The 14,076-nt window shown below is 44.9% G+C and overlaps 1 protein-coding gene across 3 annotated transcripts in view; it reads left to right on the forward strand.

The window, feature by feature from the left end:
• FRY (FRY microtubule binding protein) overlaps positions 1-14,076 on the forward strand; it is a 364,076-nt gene that overhangs the window by 140,140 nt on the left and 209,860 nt on the right. The gene's annotated exons all lie outside the window — the stretch shown is intronic.

Here is a 14,076-nt window from a genome sequence, read left to right on the forward strand (position 1 = left end):
AAAAGGTAATTAGGTTAATTTTTTAACGGAGGCCCCAGGGACTGAACCCAGGACCTCGTTCATGCTAAGCATTCACTCTACCACTGAGCTATACCCTCGCCCGCACCCCTGAGTTTCTTTTTGTCTTCCCTTCCCTGTACCTCCCGTGCTTTGCGTCTCCTACACACGCAGCTTCTGTAGTTCCCAGTCTACAACGCGCTGCCACGAGAGTGCCCCATCTGCAGCCAACGCGGTTGGAAGTCGTGGCGGGGAAACAAGAAATCAAACACCGAGAAAACCGGGACCGTTTTCTTCTGGCTTACTTTCCCCTTGGCTTTTTGCCTCCTTACACTGCCAGCTTAATCACCGTCTTGGCGAAAATGGGAGTTTGTTCAAACAGGTATCAAACAGCCTGAAAAATTATGGGCAGCTTCTGCATGGAGAAGATCAAAGGCCCGGAGCGGCCGGGGTGAAGTCACTGAAGTGCTTTGACCCCCGCCACTGGCTAGCATAGTTGCTCTGATTCATTTTCCCCAGTAGCTGTTCATTCCGTGGTGACTGAGCCAGTGCCTCCTGAGCGCTGTGGTCACCGTGTTCACCTGGGGTCCCAGGCACAGGAGTGAAACGGCGAACACAGTGAACGTGGAGTCTGCCCCGGTGGGGTTGATAGTCCAGAGCGGGAGGAAAACATATTGAAAAAAGTTACCCCAAAACTGCATAACTACACATTGTGATAAGGGCTATTAAAAAAGATTTAAAAAGCAATGAGAAATTTTAACATTTGGTCTGGATTTCAACCAGGATGTCAAGGGAAGGGTTCTGTAAGGAAGTAATGTTTAGACTGATGGGAGGACAAATAGGATTTAGCAAAGCAAGGAGACCAGAGAAAGCCTGCAGGCGGGTGGACCAGCACTGCTTAGGCCTGGGGTGGAGGAGGGCGAGGTGACTGGAGAATTGGTGGGGGTGGGGAGCAGAGGGAGACTGGAGATGCTGGCAGAGCCAACCACACAAGACCTAGAAGACCAGGAAACTAGGGGGTCATGGAAGCAAAGAAAAGAGAGTTTTGAGATGGTTGGAGGTCAGCACAGCAAAGGCTGCTGAGATGCTATCAAAGTTAAAGCCTGAGATGTGCCCACTGGCTCACTGGCGGCTACTGTCACCTTAGCAGGAGTGTGGCTGCAGGAGACAGGGAACTGGTAGAAGGGGAAACGGGGGGGGGGGGGGGTGGGGGGGTGGCTGGGGGTAAGACAGGGGTGCAAAGGCAGCTGTGCTGAGACACTAAGCTCTGCCTGGAAAGCCGGAAGATAAGGTAGAAATTGGGAGGAAATGTGGGATAAAAGGAAGGGTTTTGTATTGCTTATTGGTTGCTTTTCAGATGAGAGGCATTCAACGTTTTAATAAAGATGGAAAAGGTCTCATAGGAGGAGAAAGGTTCGATACAGGCGACCCAGGGAGTCAGGTCCCAGCAGGGAGGCAGAGACCAGCCAAAGGGGAGGTTCCTCCATCTCAACAGGAGATGGGAAGGTGCTTCAGGGATTTGGTAGCAGAAAAATGGGAACGTTTGCATCCCATGCCGCCTGTGAGGCAGTCGTCCCTGAGAATGGGCTGGCAGGAGGGGAGTGGGAAAGTCAAGAAGTGACAGCTGCCAAGAGGGGCGCCTGCTAGCCCTGAGACCCCGGGGGTAGGGTCGGCCTGGCTCCTGGTACCTGCTGGCAGGGCTTTCCTACTCACCACCTGTCCCCCTGATCCTGTCAGCGTTCTTAGAAGTGTCTAAGGTCAGTGTTTTGATTTTGTTTGCTGTGGTTTCCAATGCCAGATTACACCTCCATATATAATTTCCTTACAAATCCCCAACGGTCTGCCGTGGGAGCCGTGCATTTGGCTCTGGTCATTTTGCTTCCCCATGTTATTTCTAATTAATTTCATGGTCCTCCCCGTCCAGGTTCTTGCTTTTTTACCCTTTGAGTCACTTGTACCTTTGGCCTTGTGATTTGAAAAGGACACAATTCTGTGTCTGCCTTTCTGGTTGTTCTTGTAACTACAGCTCGTAGTTCAGTCTGCCTTCCATCCCATTTTTATAGAACACATTATGAAGCTGGAATCTTTCCTGCAAGCCCACTTGTGAAAATATCCAAATACTTTGCCTTGTGTATTCTTTGGCCTCTCCCTCCCCCTTCACCCCCGCCCCGAGGAGCTTTTAGGCAGTGCTTGTGGCAGTAACTAGACTGTCTGTAGATCTCTCCTTCCTCCCCCCGTCCCCGTTCCTCTTACACGCTGGGCACTCCCCAGGTTTCTGCTCTGTGTCCTGTGCTGGACTCCCCAGACCCCTGTGTCTTTGCTGCAGATACCCAGAGTCTTTTTTTTTCCTTCCAACATTAATCTGAAACAGGGGAGTGCCCTTGGAGGAACAAGTCATCTTGTCTGGGGTTCATACCAGGGAGCTTTAGCAACAATGAAGGCCAAGGAAGGGAACTAACTTTGGGTGAGCATCTACCTGTGTTCGGTGCATGCCTTGCGCTGTAGGAAACCTTGCAGTCATCCTGCTGGAGGGAGTGCTGGTCCCAGTTGATAGACAGATAAACAAATCCAGATTCAGTGACTTCTTGATAAATGTTTCAGGGCCAGGACTGGAAGCCATCCTTCTTCTCAGCCTTAAGCTCGAGGGGGCCGGAGGTTATCCCTGTGTGTCCTCTGGACCCTCATGAAATAGAGGCCTCAGTTTAGAGCATGGACCTTGACTTGATTCCAATTTTGAACTCCCTCTGAGGTGGGGGTGGCTCACCTGGCAATCAGTCCTCTGGTCCAGACAGGAATATCCTTCACCACTAGGTGGCGATGTAGCAGCACCACAAGAGGTCCCTGGGCAAATGGACAGGACCTGGGAACAAGGCTTCTGGAGCAAGGGTATTCCAACTTTTTTTTTCTTTAATTTGTTGAGGTGAAACTAATTTTACACAAAGTTATCCATTTTAAAGTGACAATTCAGTGGCATTTAGTGCATTCACAGTGGTGTACAACCACTACCTGTATCTAGTTCCAAACCATTCCCATCACTCCAAATAAAACCCCTTAACCATTAAGCAGATTCTCCCCATCCCCCTACCCTGTACCCCTGGCAACAGCCAATCGGCATTCTGTCTCTATGGATTTACCTATTCTGGGCATTTCTTATAAATCAAATCATACAGCATATGACCTTTTGTGTCTGGCTTTGTTCTCTTAGCATAATGTTTTCAAGGCTTACTCATGTAGCATATGTTGATGTTTCATTCCTTTTTGTGGCTGAATGATATTCCATTGGATGGATAGACCACAATTGATTTATTCATTCATCTGTTGATGGACATCTGGGCTGTTTCCACCTTTTGGCCATTGTGATTAGTGCTTCTATGAACATGGGTGAACATATATTTGAGCTCCTGCTTTCAATTCTTGGGGGTACATACCAAGAGTGGGATTGTGGGGTCATTTGGTAATTCTGTGTTTAACTTTTTGAGAAACTGCTTAATGTTTCCATAGCAGTTGAACTGTTTTGCCTTCCCACCAACAGTGTAAAGATTTGAAGACTTTTTTGACCGTGACACACAATGAGAAACACATTTTACATTGCAACCCAGCATTTCATGTGTATTTATGTATTTCTATAATATTTATGTATATGTAATACATATTTGTATGCCTATAAAATACAAGTTTCATGAAATCATCTCACCCTTATTGCTACATGGTGCACTCAGATGCATCCTATCCTTTTTTAGTAGAAAAATATGCTGGTTTTGATCCACCAAATTAGTTCCACAACTCAAAGCAAAATGAAATCTTAAAAATTAGTTTAGCTGTTATGATCAGAGTATTATTCTAAGTGCAAATAATATCATATCTTCTTATCATTTGGATAGTCAAAGAATTTAGGTTTTCATAAATTTATCAATATACAAGTTTGTGGGGGAGGCTCACCCAGCTTATGAAGATGACATTTTATGTAGTATATTCTCAAACATGGAGAATGTAGATCACATACAAATGTGAGTCATATTGCATGTACTTGACAGAGTGTGAGGATTGTAATTAGCTGGTGATCTATAGTCAAGCAACACGTTTTTGGATAAGTATAGTGCCTGTGGTTTCTAGGGAAAGCCCTGTCATGTGTGTTACTGTCACTTACTGAAAGGCTCAGTTCTTCATATATCCCTTGAGTCTTTCACAGTAGAGTAAGACACTGAAGGGCGCAGTGCACATGGCAGAGCAAGTGATGGAAGGAGAAAGAGGTAGAATCAAGAGAACTGGGAGAAAAGCATGAGAAGCTACTCACATGGGCAGCGATCGTTTCTAACCATCTTCAAGAACTGCCTTAAACTGTGAGCCCCTCTGGAAGGAGTGGTGTTTGGGACCAGTAGAGACTAGTGGTTAGAGGAAATTTCACTGAAAGGAATGAAGGACGGATACAGCCAGGTCTCCAGGCAGGATTGAGGGGGCCAATGGTCTTAGATGAGAAAAGATTACATTTTACTTCTCATTAAATTCTAACTGAAATTTATATTTTCTTCACATTGCATATATAGGCAACAAACATAATATTAGCAGAGCTTAAGACTTCACTACCAATTGAAATCAAATATTTTCATCCCATTACAGTTACTTTACGTAGATTTCAATAGTTTGTTTTATTTAAAAATTGTAATAGTTACTAGGCTTGTCACTAGATTATTATTTAGCATATTATTAAAAATGCATATATATGATACCACAATTTAAAATTTGGTTTTTAAAATAATTTGAGAACTGTATTTCAAAATAACTGGTTCCCCCTTCTACACTGCCGGTGGGAATGTAAATTGGGGCAGCCACTGTGGAAAACAGTACGGAGGTTCCTTAAACTAAAAGTAGAGCTATCCAGTGATTCCCCTCCTGGGTGTATATGCAGAAGAAATGAAAACACTAATCCAAAATAACTTGTTCCCTTTATAATCCCATGTCTTTGGTCTCATTCGTGTGAACACATTCTGAGAAGGATCCCATTGGCTTTGCTGATGGGGTTCATGCCCTAAAATGTTAAGGACCCCCTAGAGCTGCACTCCAGGAAGGGAGCTGGTGGCCACGTGGAGCGACTGAGCACATGGGCTATTTGTGGCTACTCCCTACTGAGATGTGTTGTGAAATACACAACGGATTTCAAATATTTAGTTTAAAAAAAATGAAATGTTCCACTAATGATTTTATATTTATTACATATTGAGATGATAATATTTGGGATATATTGGGTTGAATAAAATGTATTAAATTTAATCTCACCTCTTTACATTTAGTTATAATAAATGTAAGTACTGGAACATTTTCAGTTGCATATGTAGACATCACTGACCTGGCGTCAGATCTGAGCTCCAGCCACGTAGCCAGCAATTATCTTTATTATGGTTATCATTATTCCACCATGTCCTAGCTGTCAGATCCCCGTAAATTTCCAATTCCTCAGAGAGTATTGCTATGTTCATACCAGATTCAGCCTTCTTCCTAATATATTTCTTACTGTCAGAAATGCGCCATCTTATCTTACCCAAAAGTCCAACAGAAGACCCACTTCTGTATGCCTTTTCCTTATTCTTCTGCCGCTCTTTGTTTTAATGAACATGAAATTTAAATTATATGTAAGAGTGATATACAAAGTTGAGGATAGAAGAATTTATAGACAGTGATTTTTTTTTTAATTTAAAGAATAAGAAAAAAAGGGGAAATTCCAAGGGGGTGTTTCCTTGGAGAGCGAAGAAGATGGAAATAAGTTTTGAGGTCGGGTGGAGTCCGGGGCAGACTACCGTTGCCGCTCATCTGTATTTACCAGAGAGGCTAAAGTGGCTTTTGGATAAAACCCAAGCAAACCAGCAGCAGATTCCTGGAATTTAGAAGTGGCCGCTTAAAGAGCAGGACAGCCCTGATGTGTCCCTAAACTGGAAGTCCAGCAGGCTGTGTTCAGTAGCTGGGAAGGTGACAGTGTGTTTCTTTAAGAGGGAAGGGCTGAGGAAGGACCTCCCATGCTTTTGTTTGTCTGACCCTTAAACTGATGGAGCCCTGAGCATCTTAACACTAGTGCCCTGGGAATACAAAGCCGTTTCATGTACAGAATCTCAGAGGAGATTCTGAGATGAAGCAACAACTTTCTGTAGACACCAGATAGTAGAGCATCACATGCACCTTATGGATGAGAAGGGAATTGCTCAAACACAAAAGTGGGTGACTGTGGCCAGGACCTGGTGGGTTAGGGGCTGACCATGAGCTTGGGTTTCTCCATAGCTGACAGTGTGAGGGTCAGAATCATGACCTTCCACCTCTGCTTCGCTGGGCCTCTCAGAGAGACCTCCCCCACCCTGGCTGTCTGCAAAGATCATTATTCCCCCTGCTGGCTCTCAGCTGAGCCGCGCACTTGGAACTGCCCTCCCCACCAGCCCGTTAAGCTGCTCCCTTCCATCATTCAGACGGTTTCTAACAGCCCCACCCTCCTACACAAAGCACTGCCTGTCTGGTCAAAGCAGGGTGGTGATTTCCCCACCCTTTCTAAAAACATGCCTTGCCAGACTGTCTCTAGCCTCCAAAATATGCTTCACAGCTATGTTTTCTACCACGTTTGAACTGGGCCTGTGGGAGGAGCATATGATGTAGGTGCTTCTCTGATTCACTGCTGTCGGGCTCAGACCTCAGTCTCCAAAGGCAGGAATCAGAAGGCCTGAACCACGTGGCTCCAGGAACAGATGGTCATTTTAAAGATTTTGAAGGTTTAGTCAGCGATGCTTAGTGAGGTAGACACTTCTTTTTAAAGCATTATTCCCAATGCGGGGCATTGTATAAACCTTTAATTCCTTGGCTGAACAGTTCTCGATCTCAGTGATAATAACCTGGCTTCTGCTGTGGTTTGTCCCCAGTTGTATCATTTCCATCAGTTTTCCTCTAAGCTGAGTGAAGCATTTTGATGTTGCCTCATTAATTTCACAGTAGACAGCTCCATCACCTTCATATTGATTTATCTCTTTCTAATTCCCAATTATTTTTTGGTCCTGTGTCAGCATCTCCTACTGGTCAACCAATGTGTGCTTTATATTGGGTACTTTTGATACTAGCTTTATCAAAACGTAATTGAGCAAGTGAATCTGTTGTCCCCAAATTCAAATCATATATGCCAAGACTTACATAAAATAGTATATTGCCCAGAGTTCTGCTTTCATCATGCATGGTTCCTCCCAATAGTGTGGAAAATCAAAGGCTGGGCTGTCCAAGAGATGAGGCAGTTTGGTGATAAGAACCAACATCCTTCATTTGGTAGAAAAGTAACTTGTCCAAGGTCAGAGTATCAGGGTCAGAATTAGGAGTAGAATAAGCTTCTTGATTCCTAGTCCTTCAGCCTTTGTTGGTAGGTAACTATAAACATGTGATCATACCTAGACGAAGGAGAAACATTAGCACATGGAAAATTTAAGTAGAGAGCATATAAAGAAACTAATCAGAACTTCTAATTTTTTCCAGTCTCATTGACTTAAAATGGTAGATTTCAGCAATGATACACATTAAATGGTACCTCTGAGGAAATGCTGATCTGACCCTTAGGGCTTGAACTCTCATTTATTTTTATGGATGAAACTGGGAACATTAGTGGGAATATTAACTCTAGCCCAAAAAAGTACTTAATTTTTATCACTAATGGAAGTAGCTTAACGTAGTTGAAAAATTTTAATGTAACTATGAGAATGCTGCCTTTTGGTGTGTTAAATTATCATTCCTACGGGGAAGAACCAACATTGCTTAGTTCTCTTTTAGATAGAAAAATAATGTTTGGGGAAGAGTGATGATAAATATAAACAGAATTGTTTTTTAAGTATTATCTATCTGTGCGCTTTTGGTAAATAATGATGTGTGAAGCAAACGCCATTTCTTTACTTCAGAAAGGACATAATATTTTATAACCATGTATTTGTTGTTGGCTCCTATTGTGGCCAGTTACATCGGACCTGTTAGTATCCGGTGTCAGTGATTTCTCAGGTTGCTGGCGGTACATGAAAATAGCGTAGGAAAGTTATCAGTGCTTCTGTGGTAAAGGCCAGTGGAGAAAACCTTCCACATTTTTTCTTTCCATGCACGTCTGTCAAAACAATATTAAATACTATGTGTGCCTTGCATTTGCTCTGCAGAAATTGAGGTCAAATCTTTATATTTATTTGTGCAAAATATACTTGAACCTCAACATCTCCTAGTTTGAGCTTGAGGTTAATAATATCCAAACATGCGGGCCCTACTTTGAGAGGTTAATGGGAAGAGTAAAGTACGTAAATATTGAGCTGATACCAAGCTGACCAGAGGCTCTGCTTGGCTTTACCCTGGGCACCGGAAGTTAGAAGCACTAAGATATTAAGTAATACTTTTTTTGTATGTACATGCTTGGCTTCTTTATCTTTGCAAAACTTCAGCCTTATCCAGGTTGCCAGCAGAGGTGGCTGGAGGTGGGGACCCTCTGTGATGAGCAGGGTCCCCTTCCCCTGCCCCCTTTTCCTAGCCTGACTCTGGAGCGAAGAGGGCATTTCGTGCTGGGTATTCCGGGTTCATTCTTAGCTGTAGATCCACTGTGTAGCAGTTGTCATCTTCTGTGCGTTCATCTAGTCTTCATAAAAGAAGCTGAGTGATAAGCAGTATTTCACAGACAAGGAAACCGAGGCCACGAGATGTCCCACGGCCTTGCTAACAGTGCAGCTCCTGTGCGTGAGAGCAGGGACTCCGGTCTCCTGTGCTGTTCCCCTTCCAATAAATAGCCTTTGAATGTTTGCTCTCAAAGTCACCATTCAGTTGTCTGGAGCAGTGTCGAGGGAAAGGCCCGACTTCCAGTGCACCGATTATGAAGTTGCTGGGGTGGGGACTGAGTTAACGGGCACCTTTGTCCCAGTTCACCACCAGGATGGCTCAGGGCCACTTGCAGAGAGATGCCCCACAGGTGCCCAGCAGACACGCCCCTTCACTCAGCTTTGTCCATACAGGCCCCCTGAGATACAGCCTAGCAGTGTCTCCACATCACGGCTCAGCACATGTCATTCCTTCTGCCCCCTCTAAACTCGTGAAACACGCTGGTGAAACGAGCTCATGAAGGAGGCCTTCCCTGGGAGAGAGCAGCAGGGGGATGGGCTTCAGGCTTCTTCCTCTTCTCCTGCTGAAACCATCTAGAACGTCCCACTGCCCTAGACCAACGTCAAGTCTCCTTATCGTGGCCCAAGTTTCCTTACCAAACTCCTTTGCGGGGAGTCGGGGGAGAGGTGAGTGGGGAAGGAAAATAGGTTCTGCTGCTGTTTGTTAAGGAAAATGATTTTTGGAGATACGATTTTCCCTGTTGACGTCTGAATCTGTGCAGCAACAAGCTGTGCTTTAGTGAAGTTCCGTCGCATTCAAAAAATTTAAATATCTTTCAGTTCATTTGAAAGAATGATTTGCACTGGATAGTAATGGAGTAAATGTTTTCAAAACTTGCAGAATCTATTTTGGTGAAGATTTGTATATGTGGGTTGGTTTTTTTTTTAAACAGAGATGATTATTGCGTTTCATGTTTATGAAAGGAATGTTGTGTGGCATCATTTTTTTTCTCTAATATTTCTTAATGGGATAGATCAGCCCAAATTCTGCATAGATAGGAATAAAAGCTTGTGGTCTATCTCAATTATTTGTTCTTTACGGTATCTCTAAAAGGCCTTTTATTCTACTGCCTGAAGGAAAACAAAACCCTTTCTCCGTAATTGTCACCATAGATCTCAGCTGCTCTTTCTAACTCCATCCAGGCGATGCTTAATTTGACTTGGAACTGTTCTTATTAATACAATGTATAATAGTAGGAATATAATATATATTTAATGCTGTTCTGGAACTTGAAACTCCAGATCAAAAATTGATAAAGCAATTTTTTTCTTACATTAAGTGGTTTTCCTTTGTTTCCTCAGGATGCTGGTAAAAACATTCTGCTCTGCCTCATTGATTCTGTTCATGAGTGTACATGTCACTCTGTGATAATTACACATGTGTAACCACGTGCAGCCATCCACAGGGAAAGGGGGCGGGTTCCAGCCCTAACCCAATCAACTCAATCAGACGCTTTAAAATCATTAGGTAATGGCTCTCTGTGTTGGCAGGCATCCAGATGGTTTGCCTCACTTTGTTTTCACATTTCTTTTTTTTGAACACCACACATTTTGGTCTCCAAAAAAATTGTCAAAAATACTAAGGAAGGGAAAATTAAATGTGAATGGAAACATAATTCGATTGCACTTCTGTTGCACATTTTTTTCACAGGCAACAGCCAGCACTAGGCATGTATGACAAGTCTGTACATTCAGCGACTTGCTCAATGTATGTGTTTTGCATGAGGACTGACTGTGTGCTCAGAGCTGTGGGGGTACACAACGGGGTGACACACACCTCTTCTGGAGGGAGATGGGACAGCAGTTATAATAGGAATCCAGGCAGGATGTGGGGAAATGCCATTGATTGTAACATGCAATCCATGGCCCCTTGACCACCCTCACTCCATTGGGCCACCTGCAACCTGGGACAGGAGTGACCACATGGTCTCTGCCTTCTGGAAAGAAACACCCTTGTCTTGGTTCCTGCTGCACTGCCCCAGGCTACCACCAGCCCATTAGGTATCTTGATCACAGGTAGGCACCCTTTCCTGCGGACTGAGTATCGGGCAGAGGTGGCCCCACGGATCGCCATCCCTTTATAGCTTGGAGGGTGGCGTCAACACTAGATTTCCATCCTCACTTGCCCCACCCCCACCCCAGGTCAGGGGTCCTTGTACTAAATACAACTTGTGCAGTGAATCAAATTAATAGGAAAAATCATGGCATTCTCCTCTAGGCTCATTTTGTATGGGACTGCAGCCCCCAGGGAACAAGTCTTCCTCCAGACTAAAGCCGGAGGGGAGAGCAGTGAGTAGCCCTGGAGAGCCAGTGCCCAAGAAGTGCTCCTCCTGGTGCTGGTGAGGGTCTCAGAACCTCTTCCTGAGCTTTTGCTCAAGAAGTTGGTAACCATGATTCTGGCCTTGCTTGTGGCTAAAATACATACATACATAAAATTGAGAAGAAATGACTCAGATTTTAAATTTGCTAGACCTCGATTTTACCAGCTATTTGACTTTGACCTGATTTTATTCCTTTTAAGTTCCATTTTCTCATCTGTAAAATGGGGCTGTTAATAGTATTTCATAGGTTTAGGGTGTGGGTGAAATATGATAAAAAAAATTGGTGTTTTCAGTGCAATTTTGCTTTTTCAGTAAATGGAGAAGATCTCATTTAATGTTATCACTGTCTCAGGTCACTTTCTGACTTTTTCCCACTCTTTGATACCATTCCCTGAGGCCTCCCACTTTTCCTGTATTACTGTTACTTTTCTCTTAGTCCCCAACATCTGTGCCTAATTCCTTTCTTAGAAGTTCATGTTCTGCTATGATTTTTCAGGAAGGGTCTCTCTTTTTACAGATATGAAAGCTGAAAGTTTTAGTTCACTTTACATGACAACTGAAGTCTCATAGCAAGCCAGGGACGACTTCAAATTTTATTTTGTATTTTAGGCACCTCTGTCCAGGTGCCTGTTCTGACTGCATTTTTTAGAAGTCTCCCCACCCCCATCCACCCAGAGAGAGGAAACAAAAGGATAAATGTCTCTTCCCAGCTTGCAGCAGGTGTCATTCTATTTGATTTGCAGGCCTTTCAACGAAACAAAAGGCCTCTTCTGTTCTTTTACAATATATGCTCTCTTTAAAGGTACTCGAATGAGGGGAAAATCCTACGTTGGACACGATTTCAGGTTCTAACGGATAGAAACTAGGCTCTCGGTTGCTGATTCACTCTTCACAGGGAAAACTAGATGCCATTAAAAACATTCTTTTCTAAATAGCATTTAAAATGTTATGATCATTTCCTCTTGAAACACTATATATGAGCGGCATTCTCAGCAAATTAAAATGTTTAGAGTAGGACTGAAAACTTCTAAAAGCCAGTTAAGATCTCTTTTATAAAGTCAACAGAGAGAATCTGTCTGCTTGAGACAGTGTATCTCCAACTTGCTCTTCTTAGTTACCATTGGTGTTCAAAAGTGACAGACCTCACATAGTACAGAACTGTATGTTACACTGAAAAATTCTATTCTGGAGTCCCTAAGAAAGAGTGCACAATAAATATCAGAGTAGCTAAAATGTGGGTGTTTACTGCATGCAAAGACTATGCTGAGCACTTTCATTCATAATGTCATTTACACTCTTTCCAGCACTATGGTCCCTATTTTACAGATGAGCAAACTAAGGCTTAGTGTGGTTAGTAGCTTGCTCTGCGTCTGATAGCTAGGAAGTTCTGATGAGTTCTGAGAGTCATTGTGCTCATTAACTCCCAGGCACTCCGCAGCCTCCCTGTTCATTCTTTGCCATCCACAGTGGGGGAGGCATCAGAAAGGGGGTGTGGATGTTGGGTTTTGTTTTCAGATGTAATAGCCGTTTTGGTAAATCCTTTGGGTCCTGTTTCCCCTGGAATCCATATAGTCAAAGTACAGGTGATAAAATTAGCTCATCAACTCCAGCCTGCGTGTAAATGAAACAAGTCAATCTAATGAGACTTCATGAGAAGAAAGTGCTGTGAGTGGAGGTGGAAATCTTAGTGGTGGAGGGCTTGCCTTTTGTGTTAGTGTAAGGAGTTGGAGAAGCTCGTTATGTTGATGGTGTCGAGGGCATTTCAGGAATATCCCTAAAAGTTCTCTTTAGTGTTGAATTTTTACAAAGGTGTATTGTACTCTTTCCTTGCCATTTCTCAAATCCACTGTTAGTCTAGGAAGTCCCATTTGTGTGTTGATTTTGAGTGGGGGAGGTATGCCCAACGATTTTTATGTGAAATAATTAATATGGCTTATTAATCCCTTTGGAAAATGTTCATCATAAATGTATTGGGGAGGGAGGGAGATTGGTGGTTTAACAGATGGTCAGCCAAGTCCCACCCACTCAAAGGTAGCCTGCCAAAATAAAGTACTCTTGCTTAATCCCTAGTCAAGCTAAATGATACCATGAAACAAAGCTAACCGAAATCAGGACACCTGATAGCAAGATTTCATAAAGTAAAAAGCCATTGTGCAGTAAGGAATAGAATGCTTTTGCTTCTTATCTTTTTAATACAAATAAAAGCAAGCTTCATTGGGCTCGGGAATTCTTAGAAAAGACAGATTTGAAAAGCAGCTCCATCGCGGAGCCTGACATTCTGTGAATAAGCCTAAACCGTTTGTACCGTCCCCTTTGGATGCACAGGCTGGGGCGGCGGAGCCCCTCCAATGCCAGCATTTCTGGGAGGGAGAGGCACAAAGTGCAGCCTCCTCTGTGCCCGTGAAAGGAGGAGAGGAAGAAGCCCAGGCCGGGATCCTGTTGTTAGCAGTCTCTCCTGCTGCAACCAGGGGCTTTTCAAATCGTCGCTGCGACCAGACCCGGGGGTGCCGCTCTGCTTACCGCAGCGCTGCGGTTGCGCGGATTTCGGGGCAGCCCCGGGGGAAGGAGCAGCCGGTGCACACAGGGCTGCCGGCCGGGAGCGCTGCTGAAGCTCCCCGGGAGCTGGGAAGTTGCGCCCGCAGCTGGGTCAGAGGCCGAGGGGTGGCTCAGGTTGAGCCCGTGGGCAGGGGCAGGGGCGGCGCTCCCAGCCCATCCCTCAGCCTGCGGCCGCCCGGGGGGAGCCGAGTGGGCCGGAGGCGGTCTGCGCCGCGTCCGGGAGGCCGGGGAGAAGCCCCCCTCCCAGGGCAAGCCGGATCCCAGCTCAGGTGCGGACTTCCTCGGTGCCGTACCTGCCGGAGCCGCGCATGTGGGCGGCCGGCAGCGGGCGTCCCCGCTCATGGCAGCCCAGAAATGAAAGCCGCGGCCGCCGCCGCCTCTAAGGGCTCGGAGAGCAGCACCCAGCGAATGAGACGCAAGTCCTGGACCCGGAGGAGGAGGAGCGGCCGAGCATCTCTCTCTCGCTCCTCCGCGTCCTTTAAATGAGGACTCCCTGCCGGCGCCGGAGGTAGATCTGCAGAGCCTTCCTCTCGGCCGCTGACCCCGCTTACATCACTAACCTGTGA

The sequence above is a fragment of the Vicugna pacos genome, chromosome 14 (genome assembly GCF_048564905.1).
Source record: "Vicugna pacos chromosome 14, VicPac4, whole genome shotgun sequence".
In the NCBI taxonomy this organism is placed as follows: Eukaryota; Metazoa; Chordata; class Mammalia; order Artiodactyla; family Camelidae; genus Vicugna; species Vicugna pacos.